General features: G+C 39.4%; 1 protein-coding gene across 3 annotated transcripts in view; it reads left to right on the top strand.

The window, feature by feature from the left end:
* The first annotated feature begins 8,251 nt into the window (after positions 1 to 8,251).
* The window catches only part of NAALADL2 (N-acetylated alpha-linked acidic dipeptidase like 2), a 473,876-nt gene continuing 468,078 nt past the window's right edge, over positions 8,252 to 14,049 (top strand). For 2 of the 3 annotated variants that reach the window (XM_027647488.1, XM_027647489.1), the window contains exons 1-2: positions 8,252 to 8,340; positions 12,824 to 12,981. The gene's annotated coding sequence lies outside the window, so the exon portion shown is untranslated. Of the gene's footprint in view, positions 8,341 to 11,279; positions 11,536 to 12,819; positions 12,982 to 14,049 lie in introns of those variants that run through there. The other variant, XM_027647490.1, reaches the window with a different exon arrangement.

The following is a 14,049-nucleotide window of genomic DNA, read 5'->3' as shown; positions in this document are numbered from 1 at the left end:
CAGGCAATATAATGTGCTGTGCTGACATTTCTAGGAGAAATAAAACCGATAAAAACACATTTCTCTCAATGGTATCTCAGTTGGTTATACCTGCTATTCTCCACACATGGAAGACTTGGAAGGCATGAATGAACTTCCTGAATATAATCTCCCATTGGAAAATGTAGTTGGTTTTGTTATCTGTACTAAACATGGATTCCTATGTCACAAGTCTTTTAATTGTTGGATATTTGTGTTACTCAAACATCCTGAAAACCAGATGAATAGGGGTCTAACAAATAAACATGTTACAGCTTTAAAGACACCACCGCACAGGAGGTGTTGGAATTTCTGTTGCCACCTTCACCAGGAGATGAAACAGCTGACTTCATAAGAAGTTCTCAAACATCATGGCATACCTTTGATGTTTGTAAGTTGCTGTTTTCTTCCTGTGATTTTAGTTTAAAATATTGGCCTTTCCCCTCTCTTTTTTTTTTCCTAGTAATGAACAGTTACAGATGGTCGCTTTTTCATGTAAGCGAACATTAGATAATTTAATTATTATTGTGGAAATGTGCTCCCAAATAAATTAGATTAATAGGAAATTCCCTGCAGAAGTTTTGTTATTTTTCATTCAAAGCTCTTGTCAAAATATCTATTGCAGCTATTCTGCTTTCTCTTTTTTTTCAGTCTGTAAGCTAAGGGACTTTCTCCAAATAACATTAAAAATCTCTTTTTCTATTTGAAATAATAACACTATGAGATTAAGATGTCCTCCTGAGGCCTCCAAATAAATATGAACAATTTGAAACATGGCGAACGGGCTTTCACTCGAAACATTCTGATATGATTTCATTCCGGTACATAAAAACATTTGTATGCAGACTAGAAACCAGCAGCATTTGATAAGGTGTTCAAGAGAACTACGGAGCAGAATCAATGAGTTCATCACCAGCCATGTGCAAAGTCCCTTTTCTCTTAGGTTCTGTTAATGCTTTTGTATAATTAATTCCTTATTTACAGGTTCAGTGGAATCTTAACTTTCTCAAATGGGAAGTGGTTAGAACAAGGTAATGAACTTTATCTGGTGGAAAATGTTCAGGGGAAAAAAAACCCTGTTGAAAGTCACCAAGGAGGTGTAGACTTTTATATGCAACCTGGCTTCGTTCCTTTTTGTTGATATTATAATTCTCAGTAATTCGTACACATGGGAAACTGTCATTCCTGTAATAAGCTTTAGTTTCGAAAAGGAATTTAAGTATTGTATGTAAAATGTAGATTAAAGCCTATTCTGAGTTTTGTGTCCCGTGCCACTGGGATGAATGAACAACCTCATAGAAGTGCAACAAATTTGTACAAGTAATTTTTATACAGTTACCTGAAATTTATTTTGTTTTCATGTGAAGATAAAAGTACCGTCACAGCAGTAGAACCCGTGTAGTATTTTTTTGTCACAGAAAATGCCTTCTTGTATAAATGTGCATCTTTGTCTCCACATGCATACCCACATGCACTACTCCAGCCAATAAAGGAGATTTCAAAAAATGTGACTAACCAGGGTATTTTACCTTTTTGCACCATTCAAAGGTGTGGAAGTAACACCTGTACATTCTTCATTCTCCACTGTTATTGACCAGATGCTCAACTGATGACATTTTTTTTAGCAGCAGCTAAATTAGTATTTATCGTAGGACCTTTGAAATCACTGAAGATCTGAAAATTTACACCAGCTATTGATCTGCTTCCGGACCTTTAATGTTCATCATGGCCCATCTCACCATGAATATCTTCTCCTGCACATGAACACCCACTCACAGAAATTGTTACAAGTATAACTACCTGATTCATGACCACTATCAGGCATTAAAACGCGCTTTAAAATAAGCTTACACTTATTTGTATGTAAGGCCAAAATCCGGAAAAAAAGGGTCTTCCATATAAAGAAAAAATCCATAGTAATTACACTGATGCAAAGAATAGGTTTGTACCACAGTTTGTAGCCTTAACATGCTGTAGTAAGTTTTATGTTAAAATCTTTATAAAAGGAACAGTTCTGTCTGATCCTCAAATCTATGTGTTGACCTATATGTCAAAGACATAATGACACTTTACAGCAGTTGGAAGCCTGCTCTGTCATTCTGGAAATGAAGAGACACGCAACTGGACCACATGTTGCTATAAATTCAGGACAGAAATAGCTGGATTTCCTCTGTCTTCTGAATTTCCCTCTCTCAATGTCAGCAATGCCAGGCACTTAGCATCTATGAGCTTAGCTTTATAATGATGCTATTAAAAAAAAAAAAAAAAAGGTGGGAGTTCTTAAGTTTATAGGACTCTGCTGTTCATATCCATTTTTTTTTGCTTTACAGCTGTAAGAGCCAGTAACTTTTTTTCAAATGGAAGTTGGTAACACTGGCAACCAGAGGTGATAGTACCAGAGCTCAATTAACAAGGGCTTCGAGAGAGACTGTATGAGCTGCTAACACTTTAACTGCATTATTAAAACTACAAAAAAGACAAATTTTTCATCTAGTGATTTTGTTCAGTTACTGAGGAAGTTAATGAGAATTTTGCTGTTGCCTTACAGAAAGAAGAATCAGTTCAGAAATCTGTATGAAATCCTGTGAGGTCCATATAAAAGTTAACCAGCTACAACCATGGTTAACTAAGAGTCTTTGGATGTTTCCAGACCTCCCTGAGTCATTTATCCATCCATTTTTCTGTAAAGAGGAGTTTATATGCTCAGGTATTCATACTCAGTGGCTGGACACGGATAGATTCTTCCCAAAAAGATACATCCCCATGAATTGTAAAATCAGGTAACTTATTTTTGAGCAGGTCTTGCAAGCTTGGTCTCAGCACATGGCTTTGGGATGGAGCTTGACTGTATCTCATGGGCGTGAAGGACAGAAAAGGAAATCCAGGGACTGCAAAGCAGTCACGGGCCAGACCTGATGCAATACACTTGCCTTTTCCCTGGGTAAAGTGAGGAGCAGGGCAGAACTTTCCAGCAGTTTAGGAGGGTGAGATGTACAATGCACCTATTTCATCCACTGATTTCTAGAAACAGCTTCAGCAGTAATTTTAATCAATTAAGACAAGATGAAAAGTTCTGAAAGTGATATTCGATCCGTTTGACACCAAATGCATTTTCTGAAAAAGTCATCCAACATTTTAGTGATTGATGACAAATATATGGTTGTACAGTGGTGTTTTTTCTACTTTTCATATGGTTACTCTTATGTAGTGGTGATATTTGGCTGAACAGATGAATAAATTTTGCTCTTATTTGCATATAGGTAAGTCCAGAGCAATTTCTTGAAAGTGGAAACATGGACCTTCACTATGGTAAGTAATATCCAAAACCAATTACTCTTGGTCAAATAGTAGAGATTCCCTTGTTAAACCATGTGCTGATTTTTTTCTTTAACATTCATCAATTTGCCATAAATATATTTTTCTCTCCCCAGTTATTTACTGGAGTAAGTGTCCCTGCTCTTCATAGAAGATGAAGATAACAGGAACCATTGGTTTCTTCTCATGAATCACAACTTCAGTCTCCAAGATCAGAAAATGTCATAAAAGAGGAAAAATAAGCCAGAGTTTGGGGTTTGGGGGGGGGGTTTCCTTTTTTCTTTTCTTTTTGTTTTTGTTTTTGGTTTTGGTTTTGGTTTTTGTTTTTTGTTTCCTATAGGCATATTTGCTGTCTTGATTCTCTGAAGGCTGACCAGAACCCAGCAAAGGATACAATCTTAATTGCTGCAGCCAAGAACCTTGTTGGGAATTTTCCTCTTTCCTTGTGCAGTAGGAAAGGACAGGGTTAAGTTCATGAAAGGAGCTTTCTCCAAAAAAACACTTCCAACTGTAGCAACTGTAGCTCTGAGACCCACCAAGGAAGCTTGAAAACACTTGCAAATTCTGCTGTGTTTGACAGAAGAAGGAACATGTGTCAAAATTAATAAAATATTGGTAATATTTGTATATCCGAGATTCTTATTTTTAAACAAGTAATTCTTTTTCAATAATACATTTTATCTTAAATCTAAAAGGGCTGCTTGGTTACTAGAATTTTGACTGTACCGTAAAACTGCATGTGAATTCCTGTTTGTCCCATACTTGCCCGGGTTCCATTCTACAATTCAATTGAGGGATTTTATTTTAAAACTAGGAACTCTTTGTTTTTACTGAGTTGAGTCAGTATGGACTATTGCTCGGTGCAATTTGTTGTCTCTAACTCATTCATCATTTACTCAAATATAATCCTTTCAGTTATGATTTTCTTTTTTCTTACTTCCTTAGAGTTTTTGTTGGGTTATTTTTAACAGTTTCTGTAATAAGTGCAATTTTGTTCTTCATGCCCTCTTGCTACTGTCTCACACAGGTGCAAATATTTGAAATAATTTAAATATCTGTTTTCTTCATTTTATCAGTCTTCTTGTTCATTCTGATGGAAATTGCGCTTTAACTTGTTTTTCTTGTAGTTGCATATCCAGGACTATTACTAATTTATGAAATCCCAGTGATAGGAACTCCTATTTGGATTGGGAATGGAAATCTAGTTACTCTAGTACCTCTAGCATCTGGTATGGCCCAGATCAGTTGCTTGTGGGTAGGTGCAAGAAACCCTTCAGTCAATACAGACAGTCATGTGCCAGGAAGGTCACAGTCATAACTGAATTACCCTCACACACATCCTAGATGATAATTTTTCCCTTTGATAGATGCCAGAGGTGCAACTTCACAGGCAAAAGCCAGCCTCGAGCCAAGGTAAACACGTGCCTCCAGAAACAAGCTGAGACTCGTGAACTCTGCTGCCTCCTAGATTCAAAAGCTTAAAAAACTAATAGTTTCCAGCTCATGGCCATGCTTCAGACAAGCGTTGATGTATTTTTCGTGGCTGTGCAGACATCAGACCATTTTTTTCTGAAGAGGGTTTTGTTGTGGTGCCTGTGTCTGCCACAACTGAGCTCCTCCTGACCCCCACGCAGGAAACAGCCAAATTTCTGTTGACTCCACCTAGGAAAGATGAGCACCTCCCCCAGCAGAAGGGAATGAATTACAGATGGGCAGCATCAACCTCAATTTTCTACTGGTTTATAATTTGAAACAGCCCTTTGATTCCCTTCTTAAGGAGTAGAAGGAGGGCTTGGTGGTTTGGGTATGTTTGTGGAAGGTGTTTTTACTGTAGATTTGTGCTGGATGTTGAAGGTTATCAGACTGCAATTTTTCCTTCCTAAATTTAACCACCAGTATTAGGTGCCTAATGTAAAGGAATCTGAGTAGACTCTACCTGAAGTTAGTAAGGGGAGGAATTTTAGTACTGGATAAATCATAGTGTACTGGTATCTTGTTGTCCCTGTTGACTAAGAGAGAACCAAAAATAGGTGAAGAAATTTACTGCCCTTTCTGTCCTTCAGATACACTTAACTGTGAAAGCCTGACACAAGCATTTATAGATATATTTCTATATACACACATGTATGTATGTATATATATCCTATTGATAATTATTTTTTCCAATTCCAGAAAAATTGCATTTTTTCCAGATCAGAATGACAGCTTTTCATGCCCATTCTTTATCTTATTATCATAGTGGCTAGGGCTGAGGGAATAAGACCAGCAGTGATAAGAACTAAACAGGAAAGACTCTGAGGCATCACAAAGTAATGAAAAAATCCTCACTTGTGAAACTTCATAGTGTAGAAACTTTATAGTAGTAAGTATAGCTAAGATTGGAGGAGGCTGCATATGCCTTCTATACCACAGAATGCATTTCAGAATGGATTCTGCCTTGGGATGGCTAAATGGGATGTTCTTATTTCTTCCATCTTTCTAAATAGCTCCAGGATCAGATAGATGGATCCCAGACAGGTAAGGCGCAGTGACGAGGTTTACAAGAATTGCTAGTTCCACAATATTTCACTCCATGTGATATTACTTCATGAGGGGTAAGTTTCCTCAGGAGTGATTTAGCAAAGGGGAAATGCAGAACAGAGAAATGCTGTAGAGAAGAGAAAGCAGGGAAGAAGAGCTGGAGGAAAAACACCAGCCCAGAGGAGGGAATTTTGGAGACCAAATCACTACTGAGCAGCCTGGCACATGAGCAGAAACAGAGGTTTCTTGTAGCACTTGGTGAGACTGCTGTGTTTTGCCAGTTTGAGCATCTTTGATCAAATGGGCTGATTCTTCTCAGAAGTTAGTGTGGGTTTAGATGTGTTTAACACACAATAGCTGTACTTAACAAAAAAGACTACTAGCTGCCTGTTCTGGTGCTGAGGAGTCCTTTTTTTTATGCAGTCAGACATTCTGCTTTCTCCATAGTTTTGAGTGTGTTTGCAGGCTTCAAACCTTTGTTTAAGGACTACAAGAGATGATAAGAACCGCACGAGTTCACATGTGAAAGGGACGAGAGTCATATTTTCAAAAACTGCCCAAAAGCACAAGGAGTTTTATTAGCTGTAACAGCATAATAAATTATTTCTGTCAGCCTAGCAGCCTCTAGTTACACTTTCACACTGAGTGGCACTACTTTAACCTGTGTTGAACATGAAGATGTACAATAGATGCATTGATGTTGAGCACTTGAAGAAGGGTTTACGTGAGTATTTTTAGACTTCCGTGTGGTTTCTGACATCTATTTGACAAGCACTTAAGACCACAAGATTTATAAAAACATGCTTTAGAGCAATACTACCTATAAATCATTGTAAACTGACTTTACTGGAGACAGAACTGGTTGTCCTATAAATCATTGGTGTTATTAAGAGAACTATGCAAAATATGATCACTTATGTCTTGGAGAGGAGCAACGTGAGTGCCTTGGCTGTATTTGTTCAACCCTCTCAACCTCAAGCTGTGTGTTGCAATCAGATTAACTGAAAAACTAAAAACAAACAGAACAAAATAGATAAAACTGATAGCAATATTTGCCACATGCTGAGGTCAAAGAGGTGTAAATACTGACAGATATTGATGGCTTCATCACTTATGAAACTACTAAACATTATCCATTTAGAGGAGAGATCAACAGGAAAAGCATCAGCTAATGGGGACCACCTGTGGTGTAATCACCACCAAGTGCATGTCCAGCCTGTTCATCTATAAGGCTTCTGTAAAACTGCTTTCTCAGATTAGAGGTCAGAGCTTGAAAATTATGAATTTCAGAGAACAGCTGTGAGCATTCACTGAAGTCATTGACTCTAAGATCTTCAAGGAACCCTAATTTATATGAAGAAGTTGCCATCTAGTTAAGCTAGATACCAGGCACAGCAGATTTTGTTTTACAGTATAGGTGTTTGGACTAAGGTGTGATTACATATGGTTCACATCTGATCAGCAGAAAATAACCTTTTTTGATATTGTGACCATTACCTATGTGTCCCCACCTTCAGTCCTGGATTATATGTGGCATTTTCTGAGGAGGAGAGATAAGGAGCTAGTGCAGAATGCTTACCTGCATGCTAGCTTTGTTTGACTTTCACAAAGTTAATGAGGAGCACTTCTGGCAAATGGGAGATGTCTTGTCTTTCATCCTTGTCAAGAGGAATTTCCCTGCTGGCATTCAGACAGTTAATTCCTGCAATTAGATTTGCATTAACATCTACTCTCTTTTCTATGTTCATTCTTATAGGTAGGTGAAACAAGAAATCTTGATTATTCTTGTTCAACTTTTGAGTTTAAAAATCTTTTTGCCTGGCTGACATTAGGGACACACAACCCTAGGGTGTCACGAGGCTGTTGCACATTTACAGTCTAAGTTGGTCACTGGAATACAACAGCACTGTACAAGCATCATGATGGTGTAAAACAATCTTTGAGCTTTAGACCACAAACACTGCAGTTTCTATTGCTCCTCAGTCCGTCTTGGCATTGCCAAAGTCTCACTGGAAAATCCAGATAGGTTGTCAAAAGGCATCACTGGCACTGGAAAGCATCTCATTGTGCGGGCTGGTCAGGATAAGTGGTCCCAGCCTTCCACATGGAATTTACAGTCATCAGACTGAAACGCAGCAGAAGGGAGCAACCAAAGAGCTTATTTCAGGTTTTTATCACTATCATGATGGTACTGGATCTAGGTCCATGGTCTGCTGTGCTAAACAGCAAATTAAATCTTGGAAAAAATCTTAAATAAAAACAAGCAAACATTTTCTGAGTTTAAAATTTTAATCTGAACTGTTGGCTTGCTGATGACGTTAACTCAGAGATGTTACCTCACAGCAGACCTGTTGCAATTTTGCTGCACACTAGGTGACCGTGGCCAGAGTATTCAGCTGTTTGTTTCCAAACTAGAGCACATCTGCAACTACTTCTTCAGCCTCATAATTTCTGTGGTCTGTGATCTGTCCATAAACCTTCAGGTAGGTGCTGAGCTTATTTTTTCATGAATGTTCATCCTGGGTCTGTGCTGCTATAGTCAGAGCCTGGTCGTGGGTAGCAAAAACTGATAAACTTGGAATTTGCAGACTGCAAACCTTTGACATCCCATATATCCAGCTACATAGGATAGGCTGCATTCTTCCCATAATGCGAAACCGTTTTTAAGATGGGATCAACAATAGATAGTTGCATAGAAGAAAGAAAAATCTCATTAAAAATCAAAGAGAAAGAAGTGTTACAATAATAATTTTACTGGTCATTTATATCTCAGTTTAAAAGAAATAAAAATCAATTTTCCTATTTTCTTTGGTCAAATTCAGTAATGCATTTTCGTAATATATAGAAAAATAGCCTATATTTTGCGAAATTATTGAGAAATTATATTGCAGCTGTTATTCTGAATGAACTTGTTTTATTTCATATGTCATCAACAACAAAAAGGAAAGATTAGTAATCAATCATCTTGATCTGTAATCTCCACTGAACATTTACTCCATGTGAGCCCGAGATGCCTACCCACAAGATACATCCTTCAACATCTCCAAGCTCGTTCAGCTGCAACATGAGCAAGCAGCAGCCTCAGAGCTGCTCTGAGTTAAACTGGCAGTGAGGCATCGTGTTCCAAGAGCTGGAGTCTGCACTGTGAAGGTGCCTCTGAACTGGGCAGGAGGAGCGAGGGGACTGTGGTACTGGACCTTTTTCATCTCCACACAGTGATCTGTGGAAGATGAGGAACAGAAAGACAAAGACCCATTTTGTTACTACCAGCAACGCTACTCTGGCTCCTTTACACACAGTCCCTCTCACTTGTTGTGCCCCATTAGACAAGAGTTAAAACCAGCAATTAAAAATACTAACATTTAATTTTAGAAAGTGGAGGCAGGCTGGAATCATGCAGAGCAGACAGCAGGGTCAACAGCAGGCAGGATCTGTAAATTGACTCTGTCTGGCGTGAGCAAACTTAGGTAACTGCTGATTAGGCAGGTCTTGTGATGTGCCTTTTGTGAAAACAAATTCAAGCTGCTACCTTCCATACACAGCACAGCTGATGATGGGTTGTTACTTAAAGGTCTGGGAAAGCAGCTCTCAGATCCCCAGCTTGTCAGAAAAACCAGCAGGAGGGGGCAGGAATAATGAAAACAAATGTACCCTGAGAACTGGACGGGTACCACTGGAGCAGGAGTCAACAGTGTGATGTGCCCCGGAATGTATGGCAGGAAACTGTGTAAAGTCAAAGCTGACCCAGGACACCAAAAGAGCTTCTGTGTATTCATTACTTGCTGTGCTTGGGTCCTGACAGGGCAAACAGTATCAGTTATGCTTTTCTTCCCCAGTGCAGGATGGCACAGCTTTAAGATGCCTCCTATCCTTGGAGAAAGAGACAGCAAAATTGCACTGACAGGTACAGCTGGTTGGAAGGGGAAGGAAAAGCAGCTGTTGTAGTGATGGCTGTGCTGGGGGAGGTGGTAGTACATTGACAAGTGTCAGCAGCAGCTGGAGCAGAGCTGAGCAGCAGCACAGATTGATGGTGGTGGGAGTTCAATCTATTCCTGTAACCCCTAATGACCACAAAACATTTGCTTTTTTTCAGTATGAAGAAAGTTTTCAGACAGCACTTAATGATTCACTTCCCTTAAAAATGAATAGCAGAAAACATCCTTTAATCAACAAAACCCTCTCATTGCTGTTGATAACAGTTTTTTTCACAGGTGTTTAAAAAAAAAAAAAAAGTCCATTTCCAGCTGTCGCATATGCACAATTCTCAAAATAGCTGAGAATTTGAAAGCTATTTTAGGATTTTTAGGTTTTAAAGAACTTTCTGACTGGAAGTGTGAGACCATACTCACAAGCACTAGGAATAATTCTTATTGTTGTTATTTAATTCCTGGCAGTAGGTACTAATCTTATTAAAAAGAAAACAACAAAAAAAAAACCCAAGAAACTATAGTAGGAAACTACTATATTTATTACCTGACCTACTCTGCAAAAGGCAGCTGCTGTAATTTTACATGCAGCTCCAGCAGCAGCTGTTTATCTGATGAGCTTTGGAAGACCAGCTCTTCCAGCCCAACAGCTCCGAGAAATACAGAAGCATGGTAAAAAGTGGCATTGATGTTTCAATAAGTGACATTCTGTCCTTTGAGTCAGCATGAACAAAATGTGTTGGAATAACGTGGAAGGCGCTGGGAGTCTCCACCTTCATATAAGGCTTAAAGCCAGTGCCCATCTTCTTCCCAATAAGAGACTCTCCAGGGCATGGATGAGAAATAAGTGTATGTGGTCATAGACTTCAAAGAGTCTATGAAAGACAGAGACATTTTGGGAAAGGAGAGAGTAATTTTGGTTCTTTGCAGTACCTGTGAGTTGAATAAATGCTATTGGATATTTCTGTATTGCATAAGCTACCTCTAAACAGAGTATTTGAGATCCCTTAAATATGAGTCCTGTCATAGCACTGGACCTTCATTCAGGAGTTCTCTGCAAGCCCATATGATGCTGCTGCTCCAACCCAGTGCAGTGTAAGGATCATATCCTTACAGCATTGTGCCAGAAAGTCCTGCTGCTGTCACCTTTGTGGTTAAGCCTCTAGCTTAACTAGTTAAGTTCTCACAGCAGAGTTAAAAATAAAATGACCTCTTTCTTTCTCTTGATGCTGTCATGATTGTCATTCCCCACCAGATGCCCTAACTTCCCACTGCGCCCCGCTGGCTCTGCTGCCCCTGTTGTCTCAGTCCAAAGAGTTTCTGAACAAGAGACATGCTTTTATGGAGCCTGGCAAAGCTTCAGAAGGGAAAAGGAAAAATCAATACCGCTTCAAAGCAAAGTCTTTGCTTCAGTGGATATGACATTTGCCCTTTCCTCACTAGTGGGAAAAACAACAAGGACACTTACACCGGCAATGGAAATAGAATGAACAACAACAGAGAGACCTTCCAGGTTTGACTTGTAAAGGGGAATAACTTTATAGTCATTGTCCCTGTTTGGTGACATCAAAAGCAGGTATAGGGTGTTAGGCAGTGCAGCCTGGGAATGAAGTGGAAAGTAACACAAAGTCGAAGAGAAGGAATTTGGAACAGGAGACAATGGACTCTGCCGAAGAAACGGGGAAGGAAAGACACGACACAAAGGTCAGGTCCATCGTGGCACAATCAAATCAGCTATGAAATGTCACCTGAAAAGGTGGGCCATAATAGTAAAAGGACCTTCCAGTAAGTTTTACACCATTTTGACAGCTTTGCAGTGACTGAAAATGGTGACAGAACCTCACATTTTGCTAATGAACAGCTTTTCGGTAGGGTTGAGCAGGTCAGAAATTTTCTAACAGAAACTGAAAATGCCAATTAAGGAAATTAATGTTTCTGCAAAATCAAAAGAACTTTGACAGACTCTCACTGCTGATTTTGGAGATTTACAAAAATTTAAACTAAATGTAAACCTTACAAGTTTGCTTCAATCATTTTACACACTCAATTTTTCATTAATTTAATTGTTTCCAACTACTTTCATTTCAAAACTATATGCTTTTTCTAAGTTTTTAATTTCATTCTGTTTTGACTATGCAACTTTTTAGCTAGTTTTTCAAGTTGTTTTGTTTTGATGTTTCTATTTCTGTGCCATTCTTCATATGTAATTTTGTGGACCTCTTTCTTTTGGAATACCATGCATTGTTTCAGTGGACTTTGTGTAATTGTTTGAAAATAGTCTTCTGTAAAGAAAGTATTTTCCTTACGTGAAGCTGTGCCTTCAGCTGCAGCTGCCACTGGCTTTGTTGTAGTTTCTGGCCTGTGCAATGGATAATTTACAGCATCTACCTTTCCCTGCTGGGAGGGATCCTGGGTCAGCTACTGTTGTTGCTGTCATGTAATAGAGCTTCATCCTGGGTGAATCAAACAGCAGGATTTCTGAGGAGCACACAGGCAGTGGAGCAGGACAGTCATGTACTCCTACTCTGACCCCTGTACTTGTGCTGGGTGAGAGTTCTGCAGCTGCAAGAATCAATAAAAATGTATTGATTTCTCCACACCGTCATAAAGCTTGTCTGCTCTAATCTCCAGTTTGCAAGCTGAAAAGGAGACTGTAAAACTGAAATTATCTTATACTTTTCCTCCTTTTTCTTCCCTCTCTCCGTGCTTGCACAGGAGACCAAGATCTGTTTCTGACAGAGCCACCTGGCCAGGAAGGGGTAGCCCCCCTTGCTGTATCAGGGCAGCCTACTCTGTTAACACTCAGGTTGTGAGAATAGCTGCTTCTGAAGCTTTTTAAGTAAGAAGTGCCGGGTGGGATTTCCCAAAAGGCAGAAGTTAAATGTTTTCGCTGGGCTTAACTCATCCCTCTACATGCAAGCAACATCAGTCAAGGAAATGCTTGTTACTGAAGAGCTCAGTGGACCTCTGGATATTCCAGATTCATACAAAGTTGCTTTTTTTGAGTAATTTCAGCTATGCTTGATGTTTTCTGTTCTAGGCAGAAGATAGGTAGCCCCCATTCATCTGAAGAACATGGCAATGTCCTCCCTTGGTAAAATACGTCTCAGTGTTAAAAATGAAGCAGGTGAAGGGTGAAGCAGTATTTTCAATAATATTTAATTTCACAGAAACTGTCACCCAAAGCCATACCTGTCAAAAGGTGAGTGGGCTGGTCTCTATTTCTGGTACTGACAGAGATGGATGCAGCTGTTTGTCAGTTGTAGAGCCAGTCTTGGTTAAATCCCAAAGTCCTGATACAACACATGTGGTGCAGTCATAGATCTATTTATTATATGTTTGTTTTTTTTCCAGTGGGATCATCTCAAACTCCCTTTTGGATGTTCCTCTTTGTGGCATGAGCACAGCTGAGTATGGTAATTGGAGAAATTGTTGCACATTGATCATTAACCTTCTGCACACATGTATTATTGGATAATATTTCAGTATTTAAAATACTAATAGTGTTGACTATACTAACACTGCTTTGTGAGGTATGAAAAGGTTGGGGAAAAGGGCTGATTTTCATACTGGTGGTAATGGCTTCCCATGAGAACCTGCCCTGTAACATTATTGGGGTTTGCAGGTGCAAGGCCATGGAAACAATAAACAAAGAAATGAGAACAACAATGGGAACACGGTGCCTCTGCAGCTGGTGTGAAAGATTCCAGAGCTGTTCGATCTTACTGCTAAGGCTGAGGCACGGGGGCACCTGAGGCACAGCACAACAGGCCAAATTCAGCTTTAGCATAAGCAGATGTGATGTAGTGCTCTGTCTCTCATCTGGGCTTCATGATCTTGCAATAAGGCACAAGAACACAGCCTTTTCCTCAAAATATATGTTTGAGCCAATCTACACTTTGGGTTTCATTCTAGAATGGTGTTTATTCAAAGAATATAATACTTCCTAAATAAACAAGCAAAAACTCACATCTCTCCCCTCCCTGCCACACGGAATTCAGGATACCATAGCCCACGGATCACAAAGTGAGTCATGCTGACGTACAGAAATACCACCCAATCAAGCTGGTAAAACAACCCAGATTTGAGAGATGGAGGTCTCTAAATTAAGAGTGCTCTACTGCTCACCCCCAGGCTGTTAAAGCTCATGACTGTCTGCTCCAGCACCACAGTTGCTATGGCAATTCATTTACCTGGTCAGTAACCAGGTAAAAAACTAGGACTTAAATTATCCTCAGAAATTAACAGGAAGCTGATATAGATGCCAAAG

Source organism: Corapipo altera, unplaced genomic scaffold (genome assembly GCF_003945725.1).
Source record: "Corapipo altera isolate COAL_440 unplaced genomic scaffold, ASM394572v1 113, whole genome shotgun sequence".
Classification (NCBI taxonomy): domain Eukaryota; kingdom Metazoa; phylum Chordata; class Aves; order Passeriformes; family Pipridae; genus Corapipo; species Corapipo altera.
The sequence above is the reverse complement of the archived record's forward strand: the minus strand, read 5'-3'. Positions and strand labels throughout refer to the sequence as shown.